The following is a 15,675-nucleotide window of genomic DNA, read 5'->3' on the forward strand; positions in this document are numbered from 1 at the left end:
GCTTGCATAGTATCCTTTGCACTGTTAAGAGGGTCTTTCACCTTGACATATGTGCCCAAGGAGCCTCCTCAATACACATTTAAACAGAAAAGGAGGAAAGACTGGGCATGTGCTCAGCTGTCAACAAGCCGTGATTAGCAACCTGTCTCTCAGGTGTTTCACAGAGAGCACCTGACACCCTCCTGAGTATCCAGGCCTCAAGCCTATTTTCTTTTATTCATCTCAAGTATCTGTCTGGTGTTGGTAGAGATGAGGCTTCTAACTTTTCTTTCACATATAACTATGATGACATCAAAAAGCACTAAATGTCTAGTTACCAAAAAAAAAAAAAAAAAAGATGGTTACAAGTTTTGTTGAGTTTATTACCTAAGAAAACAATGATGTACACATACGTGTTATGCATATAAATAGTTGAGGATATTAATGTGGAGCACCTTTACAATTTCAATGAATCATGCAACACAATTAAATATTGCATACTTAATTTGTACTGTTGAGTAAAAGGAGCTTATCTCTGTGTGACTGGAATTTTTGTCTATAATGAGATGACTTGGGTCCACAGTGGAAAAGAGAAGTGGCCAGTAACATTCCCTACGTCCTCTGCCCTCTGTATAGAAAAAAATTGAATTACAATCCCATGCTGAAGAGGCAGTATAATGTGAATGCAAAGTAACCAGGCATCTGGAGTCAGAGATCAAGGTTCAAAATGCCAGCTCCAACTTTTATTAGTTATTTCACCTTGGATAAACTACTTAAACTCTCTGGGCTAGAGTTTCCTGTTCAGAAAAATGGGGATAATCATACTTTGATAATAATCATCAGAAAGATGATGATGATAAAACTAATGATAATAATGCCTAATATTTATTGAGCACTTACTCTATGCCATGCACTGTGCTATGTCCCTCATTGGGTCCCCACAACAATCCTATCCCATATTATTAGTTTCCATTTTGCAGATGAGGGCACAGGCTCAGAGAGGTGATGCAATCTGTCCAAGGTCATACAGTAAGTCAGAGATGGAACAGAAATCCAGATCTGCCTAAAGCCTTAACCATATGCTGATAGTGTAAAAGCACCTAGGACAGGGTTGGTATAGGAGGTGCTCGATAACTGTGAGCAGTTGTTACTAAACATTATTTCCATAATCAGCTACAAGCTCAAATCTGTCTCACTGATATATCACCAGACAATGTATAGCACATTGTACAAGTACAAAAACACCACGGAATCTACCATTTCAACACGTCAAAACTTGGTTTAGCTTTGACCATGTTTAAAAATAGACACATTATAGGGGCACCTGAGTGTCTCAGTTGGTTGAGTGTCCAACTTCGGCTCAGGTCATGAAATCATGGATAGTGAGTTCAAGCCCCGTGTCCGGCTCTGTGCTGACTGCTCAGAGCCTGGAGCCTGCTTCAGGTTCTGTGTCTCCCTCTCTCTCTCTCTTTCTCTCTCAAAAATAAATAAACATTAAAAAAAATTATATACCTCTCTTGCCTTCGCTAGTAGGAAAGACACTGAACATAATTTACTCTTTGCCTGATGGACACAAGTTCATTAAGACCATACATTAGTATACTGTGTTGTGATGCATACTACCAGTACCGTATAACTTTTGGGTCTTTCTCTTTTGCTGTCAGCTGCCCCTCTGCTATCAGTTACGTCCTCTATCAGTTTTTCTATCCTCTTTCTAGATTGCTGTTCATAGTCTGCTGGGGAGGGAAGATCATACAGACACCGCCAAAATTATTAGAAGTCCCTAGATAAATAAAATGTAAACAAGCTCTAAAGGAAAACCTAACGAACTCTTCCGTGGTGGTAAACTACATGTATTAGTTAGCTAGAGTTTTTCAACAGTTACTTTTTATGTGCTCTGATGCCCCTTTCTTATTTTCTGGCTGTCTTCCAAATGGCTGAAGTTGCCAGATGTCAGATTTCCGCATTAAGCGTGGTGTCATAAATATTTTTTTTAAACAAGCATAATATTTTGCAAACCTCTTAGCCATCTATACGTTATCAACACACCTCCCCAAGGTTGGGCCACGGTGGTATTATTTTTCTCCTTCTACTTTGTTTTCTCAAATTCCATCTCACTCTCAGACTAAATATATACCTCCTTATCTGAAACGTCAAAGAGAAAATCAGCATACACTCTGTAGGATGTAAGAGACAGACCCTGTTACGCTGAGGAGTAAACTTCGTGATCTGAAAGAGTTAAAGCTTCTCCCTGACAACCTTTTTGCTGTACCAGAAAATGACTCAGAAGCAGAGGAGGGTCTGGCTCAACGAATACTGTTACTGACTGACCTCCTGCCCTGTTGGAATGAGTGCGTAATCGCTGAGGAATACACACCCTGGAAGGGTGCTGGAGCCAGAGCCTAGCTAAAGTACAGGATTCATGTGTGAGACCGGAAAGGAGATCTTGGTGCCCTCTGGGTTACATGGAATATCATGAATTTCATCTCCGTCTTCTCTGCTCTGTAAACCCCATGAAAAGCAACTACTATTGTTCCTGTCTGGGCCGTTTTAGAGTCCTGGACAGATATTTTGAAACTTAATCATAAATAGCTTATATAAGCTGTTCCACCAACTCCAGATGGAAGTAAAAAGAACTTCAGAGGAAATCAGAACACAGCTGGGCTTGAGAGAAAGCAGAGGAAAGAACTGCCCATACGGCAGGATGTCAGGGACATCAGGAAAGTCTGCTATGAAAACACCACCTTCTTCTCTCGCTGGCATTTCCTTTGGAGAGTCAGTCTGCATTTGAGATATAAAGGTCCTTAATTCTTCAAACTCTTTTAGAACACAAAACCCTAAGAGGGTAGAGATTTTTGTCTGTTTTGCTCACTTGTCTAGAGCAGTGCGCAGCACATAACACACTTTCAAATTTTTAACAAGCAAATGATTTTAGAAAATACACAAAACTATTCGTATCAAAATCTCAATTTCCACTTATCGAAAACTAAATTAACCACCTCTTTCCACAAACAGTTTGGCCTTCCAGCTCCTATAATAGTGTCATATAAATCTTCTAGATCGAATACTAGAAGGACTTCATCCTCTACAGTTGATGGTACACTAATAGCAACAGCTACTGGATGATGATCTACCATGTGCCAGACACCGAACTGGAAGCTTGAATCATTGCTGCATTGCAAGGGAGACAGCAAGGCTTCAGAGCCAGGGTGCCCAGGTTCAAATCCCAGTGCCACCACTGGGCCATACATCTAATGTGTATCTAATATATATATATAAATATATCTAATATATATATATTATATATATTTTAATATATATATTTGATACATATTTACATATATAATATATATTATATATATATAATATAATATAATATTATATATATATATATATATATATATATATATTTGCTATATCTCTAGCAAATAAAAAGCTAAGCCAGACCCAGAATTCAGGTCTGTTTGATTCCAGTGCCCATGTTCTTTTTACTGTAGGTATCACATCTCTGAAATCTCCCTGGTTCTTCCCTCAAAATCTTCTAAACTTCCAATTTCCTCTCTTTGGTTCTCCAACATTTTATTATACAAATTTTTACACAGTGAACTTAAAAAAGTTTTACGCCCACTACCTAGATTCTACTGTTCACATCTTACTGCAGTTATTTTATCACATATCTCTTTATCCATTTATCAATCCATGTTATTTTTTTTGACATACTGCAAACATTTTGTTTTATTTTTGATGCATCTCAAAATAAAGCACAGATATTTTCCTCCAGCACTTTGGCATATATATCTTAACTAGAGGTCATTATCTGTTTACCTTTTTTTGTATGTTTGTTTATTTTTGAGAGAGAGAGAGAGAAACAGAGTACAAGCAGGGGAGGGCAGAGAGACACAGAATCCGAAGCAGGCTCCAGGCTCCTAGCTGTCAGCATGGAGCACGACATGGAGATCAAACTTACAAATCATGAGATCATGACATGAGCTGAAGTCAGACGCTTAACCGACTGAGCCACCCAGGCAAACCTGCTTACATATTTTATTGTTGTTTTTAAGTGTCGTTTGCCTCTTTTCTTGGCCAAAGATAAAATTCATTTCTCTCCAATGAATGTAGTTAATCTTTTAAACTATTGATTTTTACATGTTGTTCAGTTGCTTAAAAATTCACAAGGTCTTCCTGTTTTCTCTAATTTATTCACATATTGGACAAATATTTATCAAGCCTAACGGACTCAAATTCCCATGCAGGCTGAAACTCTGGTTGTACTTTGATGACCCTTTGACCAATATTCTTTAAATATTTATTCTCTAATCCCGTTGGTGGCTGACAGGAGCATTCAACTCTCCTCTACTGTCCGAAATAGTTTAACTCCTATCCCAAAGTATCTACCCTACCTAGGGAAAAATAAAACCCTGCATATAACTTGACCATTAATCTCAGAAGGAGATTTCTCTCTCTTTCAGTTAGACAGTGACAGAGAAAGAGAGTTTTTAAATCTGCACTGAGTTTTTTTAGTGACTCACTATTTTAACACTCTCTATCGACTGATATCCTTGGCAGCTACCTCTTAATCCAGTTTTACTACCATGATGTACCAAAGAACATTCAAGATATAGTTCCTGCCCCCAAGAAGCTTAGCTTCGTCCCCACCATTTTCCCAAAACATGTTCTGAGGACACTAAGCAGCTTCTAATACAAGAGCTCCACGGTCACTGTAAACTTGGGGGAAGCTATGGACTATTTCCCTCTAGGAGGGGCATAAAATACTAGTATATTGAAGACTGAGACAATCCAATTAAGAATTCTTTTTTTTTTTAATTTTTAAAAAATTTTTATTCTTTTTTGAGAGAGAGAGAGAGAGAGAGAGAGAGAGAGAGAGAGAGAGAGAGAGAATCCCAAGCAGGCTCAGCACTGTCAGTGTAGAGCCTGACTCAGGGCTCAGTCCCACAAACCATGAGATCATAACCTGAGCCAAAATCAAGAGCTGTACCCTTAACCAAATGAGCTACCCAGGTGCCCCCTAAGAATCCTTTGTAAACCAGTTTTCTAAATTTCTCTGCCCACAGCACTTTTTTTTTTTTTTTTTTTTTTTTTTTTTGCCCCACCCCACCCCACTTGAGTAGCCCTCAGTGCAATCCTAACCAATCAAAATGCTCTCTGCTCTGATAAAGCACTTTCTGTCCAGAATTTGTTCCTTTGTTTACATGCCCCTTTTTTCTCCATGGTGGGTTCCCCCATCTTTGCACATATTTAAAGTCTCCCCATTCTCCACTTTCTCCAAATGATGCCCACCTCTCCTGCTCATGCTCACTTCCACCTTTCATGCCTCAGCTCCTATAGCCCTTCCTCTTATATCACTTTGTAGATTTCTGAGACATCACACTGCATATGTATAGGTTACAGTCATGATAGTGAATGTATTAATGAGAACATACTCAGAAATAAATCACATTTTAAAATGTAGATCACAGGGGACCCCTGGGTGGCTCAGTTGGTTATGCATCTGACTCTTGATTTCAGATCAGGTCATGATCTCATGGTTCATGAGTTTGAGCCCCACATTGGGCTCTGTGCTGACAGTGTGGAGTGTGCTTGGGATTCTCTCTTTTCTCTCCCTCTGCCCCTCCCCCGCTTGTACATGTGTCTTTTCTCTCTCAAAATAAATAAAAATTTAAAAGATCATAAAGTAAAATGTATATCACGGGGCACCTGGGTGGCTCAGCTGTTAGGCAACTGGCTCTTGATTTTGGCTCAGGTCATGATCTCATGGTTGGTGAATTCAAGCCCCGCATCAGGCTCCTTGCTGACAGTGTGGAGCCTGCTTGGGATTCTCTCTCTCTCCCTCTCTCTCAAAATAAATAAACTTTTAAAAATAAAATAAAATGTGTAACACACAACCACTATCCATCCACAGATGAATAAACAAAATGTAGCATACCTTCTTACATTTAGTGGAGTGCAACCACTCTGGAAAACAGTATGGAGGTTCCTCAGAAAGTTAAGAATACAACTACCCTACAATCCAGCAGTTGCACTACCAGGTATTTACCCAAAGGATACCAAAATACTAATTTGAAGGACTACATGCACCCCAATGTTTATAGTATCAACAACAGCCAAATTATGGAAGGAACCCAAATGTCCATCAACCAATGGATAAAGAAGATGTTATATATATATATATTATTTAAATAGAAACTTGGGATAAAAAGAAAACTGTGGCGCAGACATACAACGGAACATCATTCAGCCTTAAAAAGGAAGGACAATCTGGCACGCGCTTCAACATGGATGAAACTTGAAGACATCATGCTAACTCACAAACAAAAAGGCAAATACTATGTGATCTCATTTGTATGATCATTCAAGAACAAACTCAAAGAAAGAGAAAGTGCAATGGCGGCTCCCAGGGACTAGGGTGAGGGGAAATGTGTATGGGGTTTCAGCCCGGGAAGATGAAGGGGTTCTGGAGGCAGACGGTGATGATGGCTGCACAACAGTGTCAATGTATTTCATGCCACAGAACTGTACGCTTAAAAGTGGTCAAAATGGGGGATGCCTGGGTGGCTTAGTCAGTTAAGCATCCAACTCTTGATTTCAGCTCAGGTCGTGATCTCATGGTTCGTGGGTTTGAGCCCCGTGCTGCCAGTGCAGAGCCTGTGTGGGATTTTCTCTCTCTCCCTCTCTGCCCCTTCCCCCCCGCTCAAAATAAATAAACTTAAAAAAATCGTTTTAATGTTTAAGATGGTAAATCTTAGGTTATATATACATTTACCACAGTAAAAAAGAGTTTTTAAAACGTATGTCATAGAAGGGAGAGAAGGCTTGGGGAACTTTGGTAATTTTTAATAAGTAACATATCTGCAAGTCTGAACGTATTACTGAAAAAAAATCCTGAGATCACAAACTATAAACTTTTACCCTGATACCGATATCACACAGCTTAATAAGTAATTTCCAAACCAGCCTTTTGAGGAAAGAGCTGAGCCTGGTACAGATTGAGGACACTGAACAATAAGTGTGTGCTGAGGGTCTGCCATTTCCCTCCTGGGCCTGTCCTCCACCTTCCTCCACCCTGCACCCTGTGCTGTGCTCCTCAGAGCTGACCCACAAGAACCGCAGCAAGGTGCTCCCTTGCCTCTGGCTTCCAGTTGGGTTCAGCCAACGGGTGGCATAGCAGAAGAGCTGACGGTAGAAGGACAGAGAAGTCGGGGTGTTTATTCCCCGGGCTCCTTCCCTGCTGGGCTATCAGTTGGCTCCCGGTTCCCTGCCCCTTCAGGCCTGGGGTGGCTCTTCTGCAAGCCTGGGGTTGTTATTTTCCCCACACCTGTCCATTCCATTCGAAGAAGAACCTCCTCAAATGATCCACCTTCGGCGTGCCTTCCATATTTTGCTAGGCCCCTGATGGATACATGCCCAAAGGAATTTTCAGGATTTCTGAGAAATGTGCATGAAAAAAAATGGGGACAAAGAATCCACAAAACTATAAAATTGGTTTCCTAAATCTACCATTCTAAATCCAGATGAGAGAGAAGAGCTAGAGATGCAAATTTTGCAACCTTTAAAAAATATGAATAAAATTATTAATGCCTGGATTACTCCACTAAAAAAATAGCCTCACTTTTGATGGATCTCGTGCGTGGGACCCAGACTCTAAATTCTTGTTTCAAAATTCCGAGCCATCTGTTTTACCATTAGGAAAGTAGGATACAATGTAGGAGAGTTTTGAAAATGTATTCTTTCAGAAAGCACTAGTGACACTTTGAGTTCCCAATTCATAGTGTAAGTCTAAACTCTGGGATTCCAAAACAAAATTTCTGAAGAGGTTTCCTAAACGAAGGACTGCTGTTTCTCCTTTCTTGTTTCATGTTTGGTCCTGCAAGGGGGGAGCCCTGGAGCAGGTACATTTTGCCTACCTGACAAAAGCTGGGGAAGGGGGCCTCTTTGTGGGGACTCTCCAGTATAGGTTCCTTCAAAGGAATATGCTTTCATGAGCATGTGAGAATTTCTTTATGTCTTGAAACTGACTTTCTCAAAAATATTACCTTTTGGGAATGGAAATCCATTTTAAAAATTTTAATAGCACAATGAGAAATAATATTTAATTTCAAAAAGCAATTGTGGAGGGCACCTGGATGGCTCAGTGGGTTGAGTGTCCAACTCTTGATTTTGGCTCAGGTCATGATCGCAGGGTTGTGGGATTGAGCCCTGTGTTGGGCTCCATGCTGAGTATGGAGTCTGCTTAAGATTCTCTCTCTCTCTCTCTCTCTCTCTCTCTCTCTGCCCCTCTCCCCCACTCGTGTGCTCTCTCTCAAATTAAAAAAAGAAAAAAGACAATTGTGCAGTTGTCTTATTCTTAAAAATACAGGGATAAAAAGAATAGTCTCTTTGCTTTGTGTGAAAGGATCAGAGGTGTCAGAAAATGAAGTTCTTCCTTTCAGGAAGGAAATGAGAGAAGCTAGGGAAGCAGCATTTCCCCTTCTGGTTTATGTCACCGGAGTTCATTTTGGACAGAAGGTCAACAGTCACTGCCAGGTGACTACTCGGAGAACTAGCAACAGATGAGGAGGGAAAGTAGAACCCATCTTGATCATGGCATCCCCCACGAGGCTGAGTAACACAGTCAGGGCCAACCTGTCCTCCTTCAACCTCCTTCTGCCTACTGCTCTTCTGATGACAAGAGCACTGACTCACAACATATACTTTGGTTAAACAAGCTGTGGAATGTCGGACTCCTAGGAAAAAATGAAAAACCTGTTCTGACTTAGATGGAATGATCAGAGTAATGAAGGTAGGAAAGGAATCTACTATTATAAACTGTCTTACAATTTACATTACATTTGCTTATTTCAAACTGCTCCCAAGCTGGAAGGCAGCAACCTCAGCAGATGGACAGGATATATATCTGACTTTCTGCCAATCATGGAAGGGCCCTTCAGTCCCCTTCAGGGTTGAAACCAAACACTTCTCATCTAAAATAAAGTAGAGGCCAAAAAATATTTTGTAAAAATTCGCTTATATGTCTCTACATCAATTTTGTCTTTTTGACAAAATTGCACCGGTGGAGGAAGGTCCCAAAATTACTAGTTCAGGGCCTATCAAGGTTGAGGATATTTGCATTAAAGAAATATTTTCAGATGGGTCGACCTAAGAGTTCCTTAAGTACCTTTCAGGTACACATTTCTTAAATCATGCATGAATCTCAATTATGGGTGGAAATTTAAGAACTGCTGACACATGAGTAAATACATTGGACATGTCTGAGCTAAGCAGCTTAGTGATACATTAAAATTCACAACCCCACTAGGTTGTGGGTGTAATAAATGCCCAGATAAAACATCCCTTAGCAGTTGCAGAAGTGCAGATGCAGGTGACACTATAAAATGAAACTTTAGGGTGAGGCCACAGATAACCACAGATAACCACAAACATGTGAAGACAGGCAGTTTGTAGGGCTGTTTCCAGGGAAGCCAAGAAAATGTAACCCAGTGTTCCAAACTGTGAGGATAAATGTTACAAAGATCTGCAAGGTAGGCATCTTGTTTCTTTCCCTTATCTGTTTCTAGGGCAAGCTAGTTCTGCGCTAAAGAAAAAGGTTTAAAAAGACATGAAGAGTTTCTCTACTCCTCAGCCTACTTTATAAAATACTCTTGATAGTTTAGAAGGAAGAATCAGGAAAGCAATTCTGAAAACGAAAGATTCTGAGGAAGAAAACTAGGAATGAAAAACTGTCCAACTGGAGTTAAACATAGCTGAGACCATTCTTTTAGGTTCTCTCAAAGAGCACCACTATCCAAGCACCATGGAAAACAGGAACCAGCAGCTTTATACAAGCAAATAACAAAAACTAACACTTGGGGTGCCTGGGTGGCTCAGTCGGTTCAGCAGCCGACTCTTGATTTCAGTTCAGGTCATGATCCCAGAGTCATGGGATCAACACTGCGTCGGGCTCCACAGTGGGACCTGCTTAAGATTCTCTCTCTCTCTGTCTCCCTCTCCCCTTCTCCCTCTCCCCGCTCATGGGCACTCTCTCTCTAAAAAAATTTTTTAATTAAATCTTTAAAAAAAAACCCACACACTTGCCATTTGTAGAAACTAGAGCCACTATACTTGAAAGGAAAATGTATATATGGAACCTTCTGGTAATTTCTATTTAAGATGAACCAGAGAGTAACGGCCAAGGCATGGCAAACCCAATGAATGACTGATTCCTCGGTGTCAACCGGAAGGATTTAATGTCCTAAATCAGGATGTTTGAACGTAAAATTCAACAGTAAAAAGGTTCATCGTGTGTGAAAAGATCTCTGACAAGAGCAGAGGGAGCAGTGGTAGGATATGTAAAGAAAATAACGTATCTATATGGAAACCCTATATGGAAATCTGGGAGTGATGCATAAATAGTAGCTAGGATAAGATAAAAAGAGAACCAAACAGGTGGGAGATTTGTATGACAGATAGAAAACTAAGATGACATTTTAATAATAAGATTACAGATTTGCTACAGAAAATAACAATTGTGTTTGGTAGTTGAGATAAGCTGGAATGCTAGTTTCCTAACAAAGAGCAAATGCACACAATCATAGAGCAATTAACTTTGTCCTAGAGATTGCATGGGGTCTTTTGCTGGGCCTTCTGGGCAGCTAGCATGTCTGTGATAGTTGTGATTCCTGCCAAAAGAAACGAAGGGCATAGTTCAGGACTTTGCCTCAGTCGTGCGTACTGTTTTGTTCTGCCCTTTTAAAAAAAAAAAAAAAAAACATGAATAAGTGAGTTTTATCAAATGTTTTTTTCTGTATCTACTGACAAATGTTTTTAGACAATCGTGTTTTTTCTCCTTTATTTTGTTAATATGGCAAATTAAAATGATTTTCAAATGTTAAATCACCCTTGCATTCCTGGAATAAACCCTATTTGCTTATGATGTATTATTCTTTTTTTTTTTAAGTTTATTTTTTTAGTAATCTCTATACCCGACATGGGCTTGAACTCACAATCCTGAGATCAAGAGTGGCACACTGGGCCAGCCAGGTGCCCCTATTATTCTTTTTATGTAGTGCAAATTTCAGTTTGCTACTATTTTGTTGAAGATTTTATACCTATGCTCCCAAAGGGATATTGGTCTCTAACCTTTTCGTTAAATGTCTTTGTCAGATTTGTATAAGGGATAGGCTTGCCGCAGAAAAAACTGGGAAGTGCTCCTTTCTCCTCTATTTTCTGAAAAAAATCTATGTTAAGACTAGTATTGTTTCAACCTTACATATTTGATAGAATTATCGGTAAAATAACCTGGGCCTGTAGAACATCAAGGAAAGGTTTTCAATTAAATATTCAATATTTTTATCAGATATACGGTTATTGGAAATTTATATTCTTGTCTCAGTTTTAGTAAGTTGTATTTTTCAAGAAAGTGCCCATTTAATCTAAGCTATCAAATTTACTGGCATAAAGTTGTTCATAATATTCCTTTATTGACCTTTTTTTTTTTTTAATTTTTTTTTCAACGTTTATTTATTTTTGGGGGGACAGAGAGAGACAGAGCATGAACGGGGGAGGGGTAGAGAGAGAGGGAGACACAGAATCGGAAACAGGCTCCAGGCTCTGAGCCATCAGCCCAGAGCCTGACGCGGGGCTCGAACTCACGGACCGCGAGATCGTGACCTGGCTGAAGTCGGACGCTTAACCGACTGCGCCACCCAGGCGCCCCCCTTTATTAACCTTTTAATATCTGTATGATCTGTAATGATATTGGAAAATTTCGCTTTCTCTTTTTTTCTTAGTCTTGCTAGAAGATTATCAATTTTATTGATCTTTTCAAAGAATCAACTTTTGACATTGTTAAATATCTCTATTGTTTTCTATTTCACTGATTTCTTCTTTCTTTGTTATTTCCCTCCTTCAACCTTACATTTAATTAGTTCTTTTTTTTCTCATTCCTGTGAAAACTTAGATAACAGATTTTAAATCCTTCTTCATTTTAAATATAAGCATCTAAAGCTACAACTTTCCCTCTAAACACTGCTTTCGCTGCATCCCACAGATTCTGATATGATGCTTTCATTTTCATTCAACCAAAAATATTTTCCAATTTCCCATATGATTTGTTCTTTTAACTATGGATTATTTAGGGGTGCATTGTTTACTTTCCAAATACTCCAAATACCCAGAGGTCTTTCTGTTATTAACTTCCAGTTTAATTCTGCTGTGGTAGGAAAACATACTCTGTATTATTTAAAATTTACCGAGATGTTTATGGCCCAGCATATGGTCTATCTTAGTGAGTGCTCTATCCACACTTGAAAATAATGTACATTCTGCAGTTGTTGAGAATAGTGTTCTATAAATGTCAGTTAGGTTAAGGTGATTGATGGCAGCATTCACATCATAAATATCCTTGTTGATTTTTATCTACGTGCTCTGTCAATACTGAGAAAGGGGAATTAAACCCCTAACTCTTATTGGGATTTGTTTTTCTCTTTAATTCTGTTAGTTTTTCTTCATGTATTTTAAAGTTCTGTTATTAGCGCATTTCGAATTTTTCAATCATTTTGATGAATTGACTTTTATCATAACAACATATCCCTCTTTATCTTGTTAATACTTCTTAAAGTCTACTTTCTTTGACATTAATATAGCCATGTCAGCTTTTTCCATACTGTTTACATGGTTTATATTTTTCTATTTTTTTTTTTACTTCCAACATATCTATGCTTTTATATTTAAAGTACCTCTCTTTTTTCTTCCAGCTTTATGAAGATATAATTGACATATGACATTGTATAATTGACATATGACATTGTGTATATGATGTGATGATTTCATACATGTGTATATTGCAATATGATTACCACAATACGATTAGTTAAGACATCCATCATCTCACAAAATTAGAATTTTTGTGTGAGAACACTGAAAACCTACTCGTTTAGCAATTTTCAAGTATACTATACAGTACTATTAACTATAGTCACCATCTTGTATATTAGATCCCAGAACTTATTCATTTTATAAGTGGAAGTTTGTACTCTTTGACCAATATTCCCCCATTTCTCCCATCCCTCAGCCCCCAGCAATCATCATTCAACTCTGTTTCTATGAGTTTGGCCTTTTTTAGATTCCATATATAAGTGAGTTCACACAGTATTTGTCTTTCTCTGACTTATTTCTCAAATGCCTCTCTTTTAAACAGTTAATTGATAAGTCTGAGCATTTATACTTTTAAATTAACATATTTAGATTATTTACATTTAGTGTTATTGGTATGGCAATTCTTTTCTACTTGTCCCATTGGTTTGTTCCTTCTTTCCTGCAACATTGTGAGCTAGTCAAATATTTTTTAGTATTCCATTTCATTTCCTCTATTGGCTTCTGAGCTATATCTCTGGATTTCTTAAGTGGTTGCTCTAGGGAGTACAATATGCATCTACTTAGAATTAATATTATACCACTTTATATACACTGTATAAACTGTACAACAGTATAATTCCATTTACCACTCCATCCTGTACCTTGTATTATTTCTATCATATATATTACCTCTACATATTTGTGGTAGCCTTAAAGTATCTCCACAAATTTTTAGATACTGCTCCCTTCAAAGAGAGGAGCATAGTTCCTTTCCTCTTAATTGTGGGCTTTGCTAGTGACTCATTTCTAAACTACAGAATGTGGTGGTGGCGACAGTATGTGATTTCCAAGACTAATTCGTGAGGACACTCAGGCAGCCTTATGGAGAGGCTCACATGATGAATAATGAGGCCTCCTGCCAATAGCTATTTGAGATCTTATAAGGAGAGCTGAGAGCCCCAGTCAAGATTTCAGATCAGTACAGCCCCGGACAATATCTTGATGGCAATTCATGACAGACTCTGAACCAGAAACATCCACTTAAGCCACTCTTGAATTCCCAACCCACAGAAACTGTAAGACAATAAATGCTTATTGTGTTAAGCCATTAATTTTGGAGAAGATCTGTTACACGGCAATAAATAATTGGTACAATTATTATAAACCCTGATAATACAATGCCATTTTTGTTATAAATAATCAGTTGTCCTTTAAATAAAGAAGGAAAAGTCTTTCACATTTGCCTATATAATTACCATTTCTAGTGCTCTTTATTCCTTTCTACAGATCTGAGTTTCTTTCAGGTATCATTTCCCTTCAGCCTAAAGAACATCCATTAGCATTTGTTGCAATATTAAGTCTCCGGGCAACAAATTCTCTCAGCTTTAGTTTATTTGAAAATGTTTTTATTTCACTTCCATTTCTGGAAGGTATTTTTGCTTAGTATAATATTTTGGATTGACAGTTTTGTTTTTCTTTTTTCAAACTTTAGAGATGTTGTTCCACTGTCTTCTGCCAATTTCAGGTAAGAAGTCAGCTATCATTATTACTTTTGTTCTCTGTACATATCTTTTTACTTTGACTACTCTTAAGATTTTTGGGGCGCCTGGGTGGTTTGGTGGGTTAAGTGTCTGACTTCGGCTCAGGTCTGTGAGTTTGAGCCCCGCGTCGGGCTCTGTGCTGACAGCTCAGAGCCTGCAGCCTGTTTCAGATTCTGTGTCTCCCTCTCTCTCTGCCCCTCCCCTGTTCATGCTCTGTCTCTTTCTGTCTCAAAAATAAATAAACGTTAAAAAAAATTAAAAAAAAAAGATTTTTGTTTTTATCTTCGGTTTTCAGCAGGTGCGTACAATGTTCTCAGGTGTTGTTTCCTTCATATTTACTGTCTGAGGTTCACTGAGGTTTTGGGACTTGTGGGTTGATGTCTGTCACTAAATTTAGGGAAATTGTGGTCATTATTTCTTCACATGTTTCTTCCTCGTCTTTCCTCCTATCTTTATGGGACTCCAATTAGATATATGTTAAACTACTTGATATTGCCTCACAGTCACTACAGCTTTGTTATCCCCTAGCTCCAACCTTTTTGCTCTTGGCTATTCAGTTTAGATTCAGTTTATTTAGTGCATTGGACTCTTTCTTCTGCATGTCTCTCCTGCTCTCATGAATCCATCCAGTTAATCTTTATTTTAGCTATTGTACTTTTCCATCTGGAAATCTAGAATTTCCATTTGGCTCTTTTTAATAGTTCCATTTCTCTGCCAGTGTTCCCCATATATTCATTAATTATGTCCATCTTTTCTTTTAAATATCTGAACACATTTGTATCAGCTGCTTTAAATTCCTTGTGTGCTAAATCCATCACCTGGACCATCATAGGATGTGTTGTATGTTTTCTCCATAGGATGGGTCACATTTTTGCTTGTCATAGTTTCACTTCTTTGTGATTTGTAATTTTTATTGTATGCTAAGTATGGTGGATGATATGTTGTACACAGTCTGGATTATGTTGTGTTCCTTTAATCGGTGTTGAATTTTGGTTTGACAAGCAGTTAAATTACTGGCAGTTCCTCTTGATCCTGATAGGTTTGGTTTTATGCCATGTCAGGTGGGTTTATTTTGGTTCTGTCCCTAGTCTTAAGGTACAGCCTTTACTCTAGGGTATTTTTTTTTAAGTTTATGTATTTATTGAGGGGGAGGGGGAAGGGGCAGAAAGAGAAGGAGAGAGAGAGAATCCCAAGCAGGCTCCAGACCATCAATGCAGAGCCTGATGCAGAGCCTGAACTCACGAATCATGAGCTCACGACCTGAGCCAAAGTCGAATGCTTAACGGACTGAGCCACCAGGTGCCCC

The 15,675-nt window shown here is 38.6% G+C and overlaps 1 protein-coding gene across 1 annotated transcript in view; it reads right to left on the reverse strand.

Moving 5' to 3' along the window:
• The window catches only part of DNMBP (dynamin binding protein), a 116,515-nt gene that overhangs the window by 75,772 nt on the left and 25,068 nt on the right, over window positions 1–15,675 (reverse strand). The gene's annotated exons all lie outside the window — the stretch shown is intronic.

This window comes from Herpailurus yagouaroundi, unplaced genomic scaffold (genome assembly GCF_014898765.1).
Source record: "Herpailurus yagouaroundi ecotype Mexico unplaced genomic scaffold, PumYag 163, whole genome shotgun sequence".
In the NCBI taxonomy this organism is placed as follows: Eukaryota; Metazoa; Chordata; class Mammalia; order Carnivora; family Felidae; genus Herpailurus; species Herpailurus yagouaroundi.